The following is a 13,855-nucleotide window of genomic DNA, read 5'->3' as shown; positions in this document are numbered from 1 at the left end:
TACTAGTGGGTAACCCAGTAAAATGTGATTAGTAGCCATTTGGGGGAGACAAAGTGATAAAATATATCCTTTTGCATAGAATTACAAGGACAGAAAATCCAAAATGGGTGATCATCCTCAGACCTTGTTTTATGGCATAAACAGGAGGCTAGAAGCATTTTGCAGGCTAGGAGAAAGACTGGGAATAAAAAGTAGAGTGGCTAAGCCATAATTGGGTTAGAGAGCTGGGAAGGGATTGATTAATGGTGAGACTTGTGCTTAATCAGATCAAGTCTGTCATTTTGCACCTTTCGGCTTAAAATGAATCAATAATATCAGCCTGTATTTAAGTAAAGAAGTTAGGCTCTGAAAATTTTTTTTGTTAATGTTTTTTTTTCAATTTCACCAGTGACAGTATCTTTCAAATATATTTCCAGAATGACTTTAGGACCTCCTTTGAGTCCTTAGGTCAATGATAACTTCACTTTGCTTCTAATTGTTGATTGGCAGCATCATTCATTTGAATAAATCATTTTTCATTCAACTTTCTCAGGTGATTAATTCATCCACCCTTCCACCCTTTCTTTAATATTTACCAATTTTTTACACAAAGAAACAATGATTGGGAGGAGTCTTTTTAGGTGGGAGAGTGTCATGGTAGGTATGGTATCAAGGCTTGAGGGAATAAAACATTTCGAGCTGCTGATGTTTGGCAATTTCCATATAGCATTAGGTTATATTCAGTTTTGAGATAAATATGAGTTTTTTTGGTTTGCTTGTTTGTTTCTCATCTTCATGAGTTTGAAAAGGTGAGAAACAATTTCCTTTTATTCTTTTTCTTTGAATCTGAATTAGGAGTTTCATTTCAAAAGCCTTGAGTGGATGATTAAAGCAGGAAGGTACGGAAAGAGGACCTCTGTCAGGTAAGGGCCACTGGTCTGCCTCCTGGTGGAATCCCTACACATCCTATATTAAAACTATTCAAAACTGGAATGTGCTTCAGGAGGAAAGATTTAGAGCAGGAAGGATTCGGAAGATTTGTTTTTAATCATGCCTCTCATTCATTGGGATCGCTGTGGTAATAACAGTTATTGAGCATCCACAAAGGGCTGTGGCCTGGTCTGTGTTCTTCATGTACAGTATCTTGTTTAATCTTCAAAAGAACTTTGTGAGGTTCTGTCACCCCCATTTTCTAGATAAGGGACTATGGTGCAGAGAAACTGAATATGGGAGCTCTGGTCACAGATCTTATAGACCACACAGCAGAGACTTCAAACCCAGAAAGGGCTATCTCCACAGTGTGTGCTCTTGGCCACCATGTCTTACCCTCTGTTCTGCTAATCTTGGCTTAAGTATACTCCGTCTTGTTCCCAGGACATAGGAATTCCTCTCCTTTGATCCAAAAGAGAGATCTGCTTCTCTGTTCACTCCTTACTCTGCTCTTAAAGGTCTGACAGCAGCAAGCACGAAGTCTGCAGGGCATCCCACAATATGCATTTGGTGCACGGGCATTGATAGTAGGCTACCAGCCAGGATCCTGATGCCCAGAATGGCCAGGGTATGGGGATCATAGGAGATGGACCCATTCCTGGGGAATTGGTTGGGAGCACCGGGCTATTGTATTTGGGAGTTGGTTTGGTTTTTTTTTTTTTAATGTTTATTTATTTTTGAGAGAGAGACAGAGCATGAGCAGGGGAGGAACAGAGAGAGAGGGAGCCAGAATCCAAAGCAGTCTCCAGGCTCTGAGCTGTCAGCACAGAGCCCGATGCGGGGCTCTAGCTGAAAAACCATGAGATCATGACCTGAGCCAAAATCGGACGCTTAACTGACCAAGCCACCCAGGCGCCCCTGTATTTGGGAGTTTAAAAAGGAGCCAGCTATAGTACTATCTCTTATATCCAATCTTTGAATGAAGGGAAGGGAGGGGTTGGCTTTGTGCAGAATCTTCCAGGGTGAAACAGTATCTTCTCAGTCAACCCTCAGGGCCATTTTTTTTACCATGTGATTCAGGGCACTATCAACTCACCTACAGCAGTTCTCTGTCACATAAAATCTAGTACTAAGATTTTATTTACAAGGTTTAGGTAAATGATTTTTCTGGGGCCAAAATATTTCTTATCATTTTCTACTTCCTAGAGGCTAGACAGAGTGGGACCACTTTCAACACCACTTTCTTGGTCTATTTTTCTCCTTTTAATCTCTCTAGGTTTTTCAAATGAACCATCTGATGACTTTTAAAGAAGACTGAAGTTGTCTCCATAATGACTTGATAGTATCTGATTTAAGAATTTCACATAGTATCTTTTGAGTTTTCTAAAATACTAACAGAGCCATGGGGCACCTGGGTGGCTCAGTCAGTTAAGCATTGGACTTTGGCTCAGATCATGATCTCATGGTTCCTGAGCATGAGCCCCACATCAGGTGAGCTTGAGCCCCGCTTGGGATGAGCACCGCTTCTCTCTTTCTCTCTGTTGCTCTCTCTCTGCCCTTTGTTCACTTGTGCCCTCTGTCTCTCTAAAAAACCAAAAAAAACCCACCAAATATATATGTACACACACACACACACGACCTTAAAAACTTGCAGCCATTTCTCTTGGGGTCCCTGGGTGGCTCAGTCATTTAAGTGTCCCGCTCTTGATTTTTGCCTCAGGTCATGATCTCATGGTTCTTGAATTCGAGTCCGAGTCCTGTGTGGGGTTCTGTGTGGAGCCCAGTGTGGAGCCCAGCGTGGAGCCTGCTTGGGATTCTCTCTCTGCCCCTCCCCTGCATGCATGTTCTCTCTCAAAATAAATAAACAAACAACAACAACAAAACAAACAAACAACTAGCCGTTTCTCCAAAGCTTGCCTGTTGATTTGAGAGCATTTTAAATAATGGAAGCTCTGGATCCACCTTTTTTTTTCCCCTCTGGGATGACTTCTGCCCACTGCACATGGTCCACACACTGGTCATCAGACTGGAATTGACATCTCTGTAGAGAAGTGAGGTAAAAAGTGACATGGGAATCCTCTGTTTTTAGCATTGTCATTTCTTGCCCCATATAATAAAAGGGCAGCTCTTTGGTCTTCCTCCTGAGCTTGATGTATTTAAAAAATGTAAAGAATGTAAAGACTGCTTATTGCAAACTCCAAAAGTGTCTTTTAGCTACAAATACTCTTCTCCTTTTAGCTTCCTGGCAAAGACACACTTGTAGGAGGAAGGCAAGCAGAAGCTGGGGTGGAGGGTGGTTTTGATATATTAATGTACTTGGTTCTCTTTTTTTCTCTTCAGATAGGCTGCTGTCATTTTCTGTCTTAGAAAATAACTAAGTGGCACTTGGAATTAAGCTCTCCCAGGGAAAGTGGTATGACTATTGAGAATTTTAAGTTAAAATCGCTTTCTGCCTCTCTGCATAACTGTTCTTCCTTTTATCTTCTTCCCTATCATGTATTACAAACAATATTTTTGGTTTTAATACAGTACCAAATAACCATGGTCACCAGCAGAAGAGAGGTAACTCTTTCTCTGTTTAAAACAAGTGACTCTTCTGACACAGAGCCTCAGCTCAGGGGCTGAGAGACCACGGAAGTGGCTGCTCTGCCCTGTGTTTCTCGATGATAAAGTTTCCCTGAGGCTAAAAAGGAAGCCAAGGCCACAGCTCTAAAAGCAGGAAATTTTCTTATTGTTGATTAGGGCTCAGTTAGCTTTACCAGGAAAATGATGACCTTGGATCCTTCTTTTACCCTCAAGAAGATTAAGCTACATCTTCCATACCTTTCTTTTTCTGGGACTTTACACTTTACATATACCAGCTTCAAAGTAGGAAGAATTGGTTTCTTCACAACTCTGGCCAGATGGAAAGTATTTTCCTTTGCCCTTTTGCAAAACCAAAGTAACTAATATTTCTTGCTTTTGATAAGGGGCTTGCAAATCAGGCATGAGTGCTGGCCACATGGAAACAGTGTTCCAACTCTAGTCACAGTGAGAGCCCTGTGGTCATCTGAGATGTTCTATTGGAATTCCAAACAGATGAAGCCAAGCCCAGAACTGGTCACAGCTATGAAACAATCCTATTATTGTTTCCTGTTTGTCAGGTTTTGCCTGCCCTGTTTTACATCATATAGTCCAGATTTGCTCTTTTCCATTTCCTTGCCTGGAATGCCTGGTCCTTTTCTCTGATGTGCTCTCCAGTTTTAGTGACTTAGGACTCCCAAGTTTCTGATTCCCGACCTTCCAGGAGTGATCCCTTTTCTCTGGAATCTCCTATCACTCCTGGTCTCTATTTCATGCTTTCTGTCATTCGTTTATGCTCTTGCCCCTGTCTGGAATGCTCTTCTCTCAGCTCTTTGCATGAGTGGCTTCTTCTCATTCTTCAGGCCTCAACTGAAGCACCACTTCCACAGCAGCCTTCCCTCACCACCTGTTCCAGAGAGGGAGTCTTTTCTCGATGTTTAGAGCCGGTCAGGCGCCTGCAGAAGTGGCTGCCCTGCCCTCTTTCTGGAATGATCAAGTTTTCTTCTTCATGAATTTGAAAAGGAGGAAATCTTCCACTTTTACCCTTTTCTTCAAATCTGAACTCAGAGATTCAGTCCAAAAGTCTTGAGTGGACAGTACCTGGCATATAGTAGATACTGAGTATATTGTGATAGGTGGATATAAGTAGGATGTTGTCAAATGTTTTATTCTAGTTCTTTTCATTTTTATTTATTTATTTTTATTTTAGAGAGAGTGCATGCAAGCAGGGGAGAGGGGCAAAGAGGGAGAGAGAGAGAAAGAGAATCCCGAGCTGGCTCCACATGGAACGTGATGCTGTGCTCAATCCCATGACCCTGAGATCGTGACCTGAGTAAAGAGTGAGTGGGACACTCAACTGACTGAGTCACCCAGGTGCCTCCCTAGTTATTTCTATGTAAAAAAAAAAAAAAAAAAAGTCATTATATGGTGTTTTATTTTTAGTTCTGTTTTTCTTTTTCTTTTTTTTTTTAAGTAGGCTTCATGCCCAATACAGAGCCCAGTGCAGGGCTTGAACTCACAACTCTGAGATCAAGACCTGTGCTGAGATCAAGAGTTGGACACTTAACCGAACAAGCTACTGAGGTGCCCCTCATTATATATTCTGATATAGAATATAAATATTATTTTGAAGTTGATTATTTTAAAATACTTTAGATTTTTTTTTCCTTTTTTTAAAAATTTATTTATTTATTTATTTTTGGATTTTGTCTCTTTTTTTTTTTTTACAATAAAATACTTTAGATTTTTAAAAATTGCAGTTGAGAAATTTGACTCTAAACATCCATTGACTCTTTACCAGCATGACTTTTAGCAAATATGTAATTTCTGACTCAGTGCCTCCAACTTCAAAGCACTGATGATGCTATTCTATGTGACCCTGTGGGGTTTGGTACAATAAATGGAGTGTGTCTACGACCCTGTGATCTCTTTTTTCCTTTAAAAAATTTTTTAATGTTTATCTCTGAGAGAGAGAGAAAGACACACACACACAGAGAGAGAGAGAGAGAGAGAGAGAGAGAGAGAGAGAGAGAGGAAGAGCAAGTGGGGGAGGGGCAGAGAGAGAGGGAGACAATCCAAAGTAGGCTCCAGGCTCTGGGCTGTCATTACAGAGCTCGATGCGAGGCTCAAACTCACGAATTGTGAGATCATGACCTGAGCTGAAGTCAGACACTTAAGTGACTGAGCCATGTAGGTGCCCTGACCCTGTGAATTCTTAAAAAGAAAATATAAAAAAGAATAAACAGACTGTTCATCTCAAGTTCCTAGGAGGAGGCCTTGTACAAAGTAGGTGTTCGATATTAATTTGTTAATAACAAATTTTCTCATGTAACATGAGAAAAGGAGTCTGTGGATTAGCACATGCAAAGCAATAGAAAGATATTTAATATCCCTACAGTTCTTAGACTGTTTCACAATGCAGTCTATATCCAGGACTTCTTTTCTGAAAAACCGTAAGGACTAGGTAGTGCAATGTTTCAAAATGACAGGTTGTGATCCATCAGGAAGATATGAAATCAGTTTAGTGGTTTGTGACCAGCATCAGTAATAAGGGTAAGCGTTCCCTGAAACTTTGATTCAGATCTCTGAGTGTGTGTTTTCTAAGTTAAGATAGAAAATGTTTCTTAGGTAAATTGAGGTTTAAAAAAAGTTTTAAAGCCTCCAATATAGTATGATTATACAGATTATAATTTCAATGATGCTGTTCTCATTTTGCTTGATTTAAGAAGAAAAATAATTGGAACAGAATTCTTGTTTGCTGCTAGTTACAAGGAGAAAAACAAAATTCTACACTGGAAAAGCCATATAGAACTTTTTTTTCCAGTTTAGGGAGATAATTAGAAGAAACTAAAATATACCTACTTTACTAATGAATTCAAGTCATGTTCTGGGAGATCCTTGGTCAAATTTCTCTTTATAGAGTTACTATGAAACTAATGATTTTCTCATTTTTTATAGAAAACTAATGGCACTATCAAATTATGACTATCAATATTTTTAAGTTACACTAAGAACTGTGCACATCCTATCCTGAAGACTAATTTTTTTAAATGTTTTATTTCATTTTTGAGAGAGAGAGAAAGAGAGAAACAAAGTGTGAGAGGGGAGGAGCAGAGAGAAAGGGAGACTGAGCTGTCAGCACAGACCCCAACCTGGGACTCGAACCCACAAACCATGAGATCATGACTTGAGCCAAAGTCAGATGCTTAACCGACTGAGCCACCCAGGTGCCCCTCCTGAAGACTATATACATTGCTTAAAAGGAATGAAAATTTATAATGTTTTTCAATTTCCTGTGACAAGTCCCATTCTTTCTTCAAATTATGCTTACTTGCTACTTAATATATCTGCTTGGAGAAAGCTTCCTCACTGAACCTGTTTCAAACAAGGCAATAGAGTTTTAAATTTATACCATTTTATTATGAACATTTCATACCTGCAGCAATGTTGAAATGATATGCACCTAGATTGTACCATTTTTTTATTATACTTTATCACATCTGTCTATGAATCTGTTTTATTTGTTTATGCTTTTTGAAACAAATTACAGTTGTTAGCATACTTCCCCTGAAGAACTTTAGCATGCATATCATTAAGTAGAGTTCAACATTTAAAGTTTTTTTGTTGAATGTGAAATTTATATATAACAAAATGCACAAATTTTAAGTGTACATTAACTGAGTTTTGACAAATGCATTTTAACCTGCTACCCAGACTCCTATTATATGGAGAATTAGCATCACACTAAACGTCTCTCATACCAACTTCTAGTCAACTCTTCCCCCAACCCTCTACCCCCAGCTCAATTTATTCCACCACAGATTAACTTCACCTAATTTGAGAATTTCATATGAGTGGAATCATACACTCTGTACTCTTGTGTCTGAGTGCTTTTGCTCATCATAATGTTTTTGATTTTCATTTATGTTGTTACATGCATCAATAATTTGTTTATTGTTGAGTAGTAGTTCATTGTATAAATGTAAAACAGTTTGTATATTCTTTTTCCTGTTGATGAACACCTGAGCTGTTTTTAGAGTTTGTCTATTAAACATAGAGCTGCTGTAGAGGCACCTGGGTGGCTCAGTTGGTTAAGCAACAGACTCTTGATCTTGGCTCAGGTCATAATTTCACTGTTTGTGAGTTCAGGCTCCTCACGAGGCTCTGTGCTGACAGTGTGAAGCTGCTTGGGATTCTCTCTCCCTCTCTCTGCCCTTATCCCACTTGAGCATCTCTTTCTGTCTCTTTCTCTGTCTCTCTCTTAAAAAAATAAACCTTAAAAATATTAAAAAGTATAAAGCTGCTATAAACATGCTTATGGAAGTCTTTTTGTGAACAGAAGTTTTCATTTCTTTTGGATAAATACATAAGAGTGAAGTTACTGATCATGCGATAAGTATATTAAAAATAACCCCTTCCTTTTTTTCCCTAAAGTGGTTGTGCCATTTTACATTCTTACTGATGATAGAGTTTTAATTGGATGTCTCCACCTTCCCTCATGCTCAGAGTAGGTAATAGGTAATAGAAGGGTCATAATACCTCAGTCCTTGGAAGCATTCACCCCATTGTGAAATTAACTAGATTGTGAACAAACTTGTGAAATCATGTGAGTGGGAGTCCTGAACTGCTCGTGCGTTCCACCAGCAGATGGATGAAAAAACCATTGTCTTTAAGACAGAATAAATGGCCTAATAGATGACCCTTGACAATCTCCGTCTGTTGATGTCCCCAAACTTGTTTCATTGCTACTTATAAAGGAAGTCTAGCCCAGAGGTATTCCTTAGAAATATCCTAAACCAAGTTGTTAACTGGTTCCCTGGAAATAATAGTGCATTTTTTTGCTTTTATTATAGATTTGTTATACAACTCTCAGGTACCTGGTTAGAATTGGTTTTTAATTTCTATTTCATATTCCTGTCAGCTTGTATGGGTTTCTTTATTCAGTTTTTCTAAAAGAAGTTTATTTATTTTGAGAGAAAGAGAGAGAGAGAGCAAGCAGAAGAGGGTAGAGGGAGAGAAAGAGAGAATCCCAAGCAGGCTCTTCACTGTCAGTGTGGAGCCAGATGTGGGGCTCAAACCCACTGAAATCATGAGATTATGACCTGAACTGAAACCAAGAGTTGGACGCTTAACCAACTGAGCCATCCAGATGCCCCTCTTTATTCTATTAATGTGGTGAATTGCATTGGCTGATTTTCAAATATGAAAGCAATCTTGCTTTCAGGTTGTAACATATTCTTTTTATGTATTATTAGATTTAGTTTGCTACTGTTTTGTATTAGGGATGTTTAAAACAATAGATTTATGAGCAAAATTGGTCTGTAATTTTCTTTCCTTATAAATCCTTTTTTAGTTTTGGTATTGAGTTTATTCCGGTGTCATAAAACAAATTGAGAAATATTCTCTAAAAGACTGTGTGTAAGACTGATGTTACTTCTTTGTTAATTTAGAAGTTGCTAGTGAAGGATATGGCCTTAGGATTTCTTTTGGGAAGTATCTTTAAATATGGGCTCATTTTCTTTGATAGGTATAGGGCTATTTAGACTTTTTAAAATTTTATTTTTTTGAAGATTTTATTTTTAAGTAGTCTCTGAACCCAACTAGGGGCTCTACCAAATAAGCCAGCCAGGTGCCTCTATTTAGATTTTATTTTTGTATTAGTTTTAGTAAGTTGGCCTTTCCCTAAATTTTTCTTGGTCACTTAAATGTTCAAGTTTTTTGGTATAAAGTTGTTGTTAATAACTTATTATTTTTTAATATCTACAGTATGATCTGTAATGATGTTTTTAATTTTTTATTCATTTTTGCTTTGCTCTTTGGTTATTTCTTAGTTAAAAGATAGGGTTCTATACACATTATCTGTGACATGAGTTTTCCATTTTATAATATATTCTGGAGATGATTTCATAGCAGTTATTCAAGAGATTTTCCTCTTTTTTTTTTTTAACTGCTACATAGGACTTCGTCATATTGGCTGTTCATGGAACTAGCTCCCTATTAATGGATTTTTGGTTTGTTTCCAGTCTTTTGCTGTAACAAATAGTGCTGAAGGGAATAACTTTCTACATATGTACTTAAATTTTCTTTCTTTCTTTTCTTTTTTTTTTTTTTTTGCTGGTAATGATCTTATTTACATGTGTAATCTAAGAAGCAAAGCAAACAAAGGAAAACTAAAACAAACCCAAGCTCATGAATATAACAGACTGGAGGTTGCCAGAGACAGGGTTTAGGGGATGGGCAAAATGGATTAAAGGAATCAAAAGGTACAAACTTCCAGTTATAAGGGGTGCCTGGGTGACTCAGTTGGTTAAGCATCTGACTCTTGATTAGGCTCAGGTTGTGATCTCTCCATACTGAGATCAAGACATTGTGGACATTCTAGGTGGTGAGAAGCTGTTGGGTCATATAGTAGGTGCCATTGGTAATTGGTTGCAAGAACTGTAGGTAAGTTGGCTGAAAGCCCCTGGGATCATTCCTTCAATCTCTGTGTAGGAACCAACGCAGACTGGCATTAAGGCTGTGGATAGATGGTCAACATAAGCTGGTTATTGGTGGCCAGTAGCCTGGCAAAACGTCAATAATGGACATAATCATTAACCAGAAATGTTTCAATGATGCATCTGATGAAAAGAAGAAGCTGTACCATATCTATATTGCTGTTGGTCAAAAGAGATCTACTGTTGCCCAGTTGGTGAAGAGACTTACAGCTGCAGATGCAGTGAAGTACACCATTGTGGTTTCAGCTACTGCTACTGATTCTGCCCAGCATCAGTGGCTGACTCCTTATGTCCTTATGTCGGCTGTTCTATAGGAGAATATTTTAAAGCTAATGGAAAACATGCTTCAATCATCTATCATGAGTTATCCAAATGATCTGTTGCCTATTGTTACTCGTTAGGCCTATTCTAGTGATATGTTCTAATTACCCTCCTGTCTGCTGGAGAGAACAAAATGAAGGATTTTTTTGGTAGTGGCTCCTTGACTGCTTTTCCAGCTGCAGAAACATAGCTGGTTATGTGTGTGCTTGTATTTCAATGAATGTCATTTCCATCCCTGATGGACAGATCTTCTTGAAAACAGAAGTGGTTTACAAAGGTATCTGTAGGCTTGCCTGTATCCTGTGTCAGATCTGCCACCCAAACCAGAGTCAGGAAGCAGATGGCAGGTACTATGAAGCTGGAACTGGCTCTTAATCATGAGGGGCTTTTGCCGGATTTGGTTCTGACTTCCAAGCTGCCACTCAGCAACTCCTGAATCATGATGTGCATCTTGAGTATATGAAGCAAGGGCTGTATGCTCCTGTGGCTATTGAAGAACAGTGGCTCTTTGCTGGTATAAGGGGGTATCTTGATAAACCAGAGCTATTTCTATTGTATTTGTTTTTGTGGGTTTTTTTTTTTTTTTTTGGCTTGAGTATTTAAAAGCAAATCTTAAAAGGCATGGTATTTTATTCTTTTTTTAAATTTTTTTTATCGTTTTTATTTATTTTTGAGACAGAGCATGAGCGGGGGAAGGGCAGAAAGAGAAGGAGACAGAATCTGAAACAGGCTCCAGGCTCCGAGCTCCCAGCACAGAGCCTGATGAGGGGCTCGAACCCATGAACTGTGAGATCATGACCTGAGCCAAATTCAGATGCTTAACTGACTGAGCCACCCAGGTGCCCCCATGGTATTTTATTCTACTTCATCATCCTTTAAAAGACGACTTTTTTTCTTATATAACCACGAGGCCATTTTTACATCTAACAAAATGAAATAAACATTTCTTACATTGTAATACAAACTATTCAAATTTCCTTATCATCTCAAAAAATGTCTTTTTACAATTATTATTTTTGCAAGCCAGAATCCACACAAGGGCCACATTTGGTGCTTGTAGGCTCTCTTTTTATTTACTGAAGTGCTCCACTTCCCCTCTGTCATTTGAGTTACTTCTTGAAGAAACTGGGTCAGTGGTCCTGCAGAATGTTGCAGTTGCATCTTGTATTTTATTTGCTTTTCCATCCTCTATATTTCCTGCAGTCTAGAAATTAGCTCTAAAGACTTGATTAAATTCTATTATAGATCCTTTTTTTAAAATGTATGTATGTTTGTTTGTTTGTTTATTTATAGATAGAGCCCAAGTAGGGGAGGGACAGAGAGGGGAATAGAGGATCCAAAGCAGGCTCTGCCCTGACAGCAGAGAGCCCCACGCAAGGTTTGAACTCATGAACAGTGAGATCATGACCTGAGCTGAAGTTGGATGCTTAACTGACTGAGCCACTCAGGAGCCCCAATTTTAGATTCTTAACAAGAATATACTATACATGATGTTACAGGCTTCATATTATTTCATCACCTCAAGAGCCGCATGTTATCAGATGGCCTCACTTTGAACAACTTTTAAGTTGTTCGTGTGGTGACCATGATTCCTTCCTGATTATAAAGTTTCCCAACAATCTTTCACTTAATGATTTTGGTGTCTGTTGATGACCACTATCTGACTCATTTAAAAACAATTACGAGTTGCAAGATGGTGATTTTCTGATTCAATCATTCTGTCTTCATTTATTAGCTAGAAGTCTTCTGTAGAGAACTTTGTTATGTCCATAAAGATTATTTGGTTACCTTGAAATACTGTTCATACCAGAAAAACAGGACAGATCTTTAATTATTTCCTTTCAACTATCCGATTTTACAGTAATGTGTTGGTTACCTAGCAACCTCCATGATGTCAATAGAGTCCTTTTTCCTTTTTTGAATAACACTGTGAACTCATGGCTTTCCACATTAAATGTGTTTTTATTAGTTGCAGTTGTTTGACACTCAAATTATTCTATTTTGAGTACAAGTGGGAACCTTTTGAGGCTTCTGTATTTGTTTGATATGACAGTATTAGTTTTTGGTAGCCTCTTTGTTTTCTGGCACGATAAAATATGCCAAGCTAAACTGGTATTCTTGGATTGACTAAACTGGTATTTCTTGGATTGACTGTCCAGAAAATCCTGAATCCTTTTAGTGTGAAATGATGGTTTGAGACCACAATATGGATTCTTGTTGCTACTGAATTATTATTGCTTCTAGAGAGCTAATAAATAAGTAACTTTAATGTTTATTAATTTTTTTGAGAGAGAGACAGAGCGTGAGCAGGGGAGGAGCAGAGAGAGAGGGAGACACAGAATCCGAAGCAGCTCCAGGCTCTGGGCTGTCAGTGCAGAATGCCATATGGGGCTCAAACCCATGAGCCATGAGATCATGACCTGAGCCGAGGTTGGATGCTGACTTGACTGAGTCACCCAGGCAGCCCGTACACCATCTGTTTTCTGATCACTCTCAAATTTGTATCTCCTGCCTGGACTTCTTTCCTGAAATGCAGATCTAGGTATCCAACTTTTCATTCACTCTCTGTACTTGGATGTCTACTGGATAGTTTAAACTTAACATGTCCAAAAATGAGCTCATTTTTAAGTTTATTTATTCATTTTGAGAGAGAGAGTAAGAGAGAGCAAACATGTACACCAGCAGGGGAGAGGCAGAGAGAGGGAGAGAGAATCCTAATCAGGGGCTGGAACTCACAAAACCAACCTTGAGACCATGATCTGAGCTGAATTTAAGAGTCAGACATTTAGCTGACTGAGCCACCCAGGTGCCCCCCGCTCCCCAAAGTGAACTCGTGATTTTCATCAAACTGTTCCTCTGGCAGCCTCCTGTATTTCAGTAAATGGCAACTCTTACCATGTTGCGCAGGCCAAATATTTACAAGTCATCCTGACTTTTCTCATATTCTATAACTGTTTCATCAGTGTATCCCGTCAGCTTCTCCCTTTGAAATAGATTAAGGATTCAATCAAACCTCCATTTCTTACCATCTTCACTGCCACCACCGCCCTCAACTAAGGTGCTATAAATTCACCAGGATTTTTATAATACTCTCATAACAGGTCTTCCTGTTTCCGCCCATGCTTCTCCTTCGTGAACTATTCTCAACTTGGCAGACAGAGTGAGCTGTTAAAAGTCATTCCTGTGTTCAAAACTCCCCAATATATTCCTTCAAAAATATTTGGGTTTGGGGAGAGTGGATGGAGGTGGGTGAAACAAAACTGGCCATGCATTGCTAATTATTGAAAGTGGGGGATAATGACATTAAATTCATTATGTTTTCTTTATTTCTATATATATATGATAAATAAAGCAAAAACAAAACTCACAAGGTTTACAATTGTGTATAACTGCACTAATATGGAAGCTACTAGCCACGTTTGGTTATCAAGCACTTGAAATATACTAGTCTGAATTTATGAATATAAAATACACACTGGATTTTTAAGTTTATTTATTTTGAGAGAGAGAGAGAGAGAGAGAGAGAGAGAGAGGAAGGGGCAGAGACAGAGGGAGATAGAGTTCCC

At 38.7% G+C, this 13,855-nt stretch overlaps 1 pseudogene; it reads left to right on the top strand.

The window, feature by feature from the left end:
- Positions 1 to 5,887: 5,887 nt before the first annotated feature.
- On the top strand, positions 5,888 to 12,478 carry LOC120224787 (annotated as a pseudogene).
- Positions 12,479 to 13,855: the final 1,377 nt, after the last annotated feature.

This window comes from Hyaena hyaena, unplaced genomic scaffold, assembly GCF_003009895.1.
Source record: "Hyaena hyaena isolate Hyena2069 unplaced genomic scaffold, ASM300989v1 scaffold_1276, whole genome shotgun sequence".
In the NCBI taxonomy this organism is placed as follows: domain Eukaryota; kingdom Metazoa; phylum Chordata; class Mammalia; order Carnivora; family Hyaenidae; genus Hyaena; species Hyaena hyaena.
This window is presented reverse-complemented; position numbering and strand designations above follow the sequence as displayed.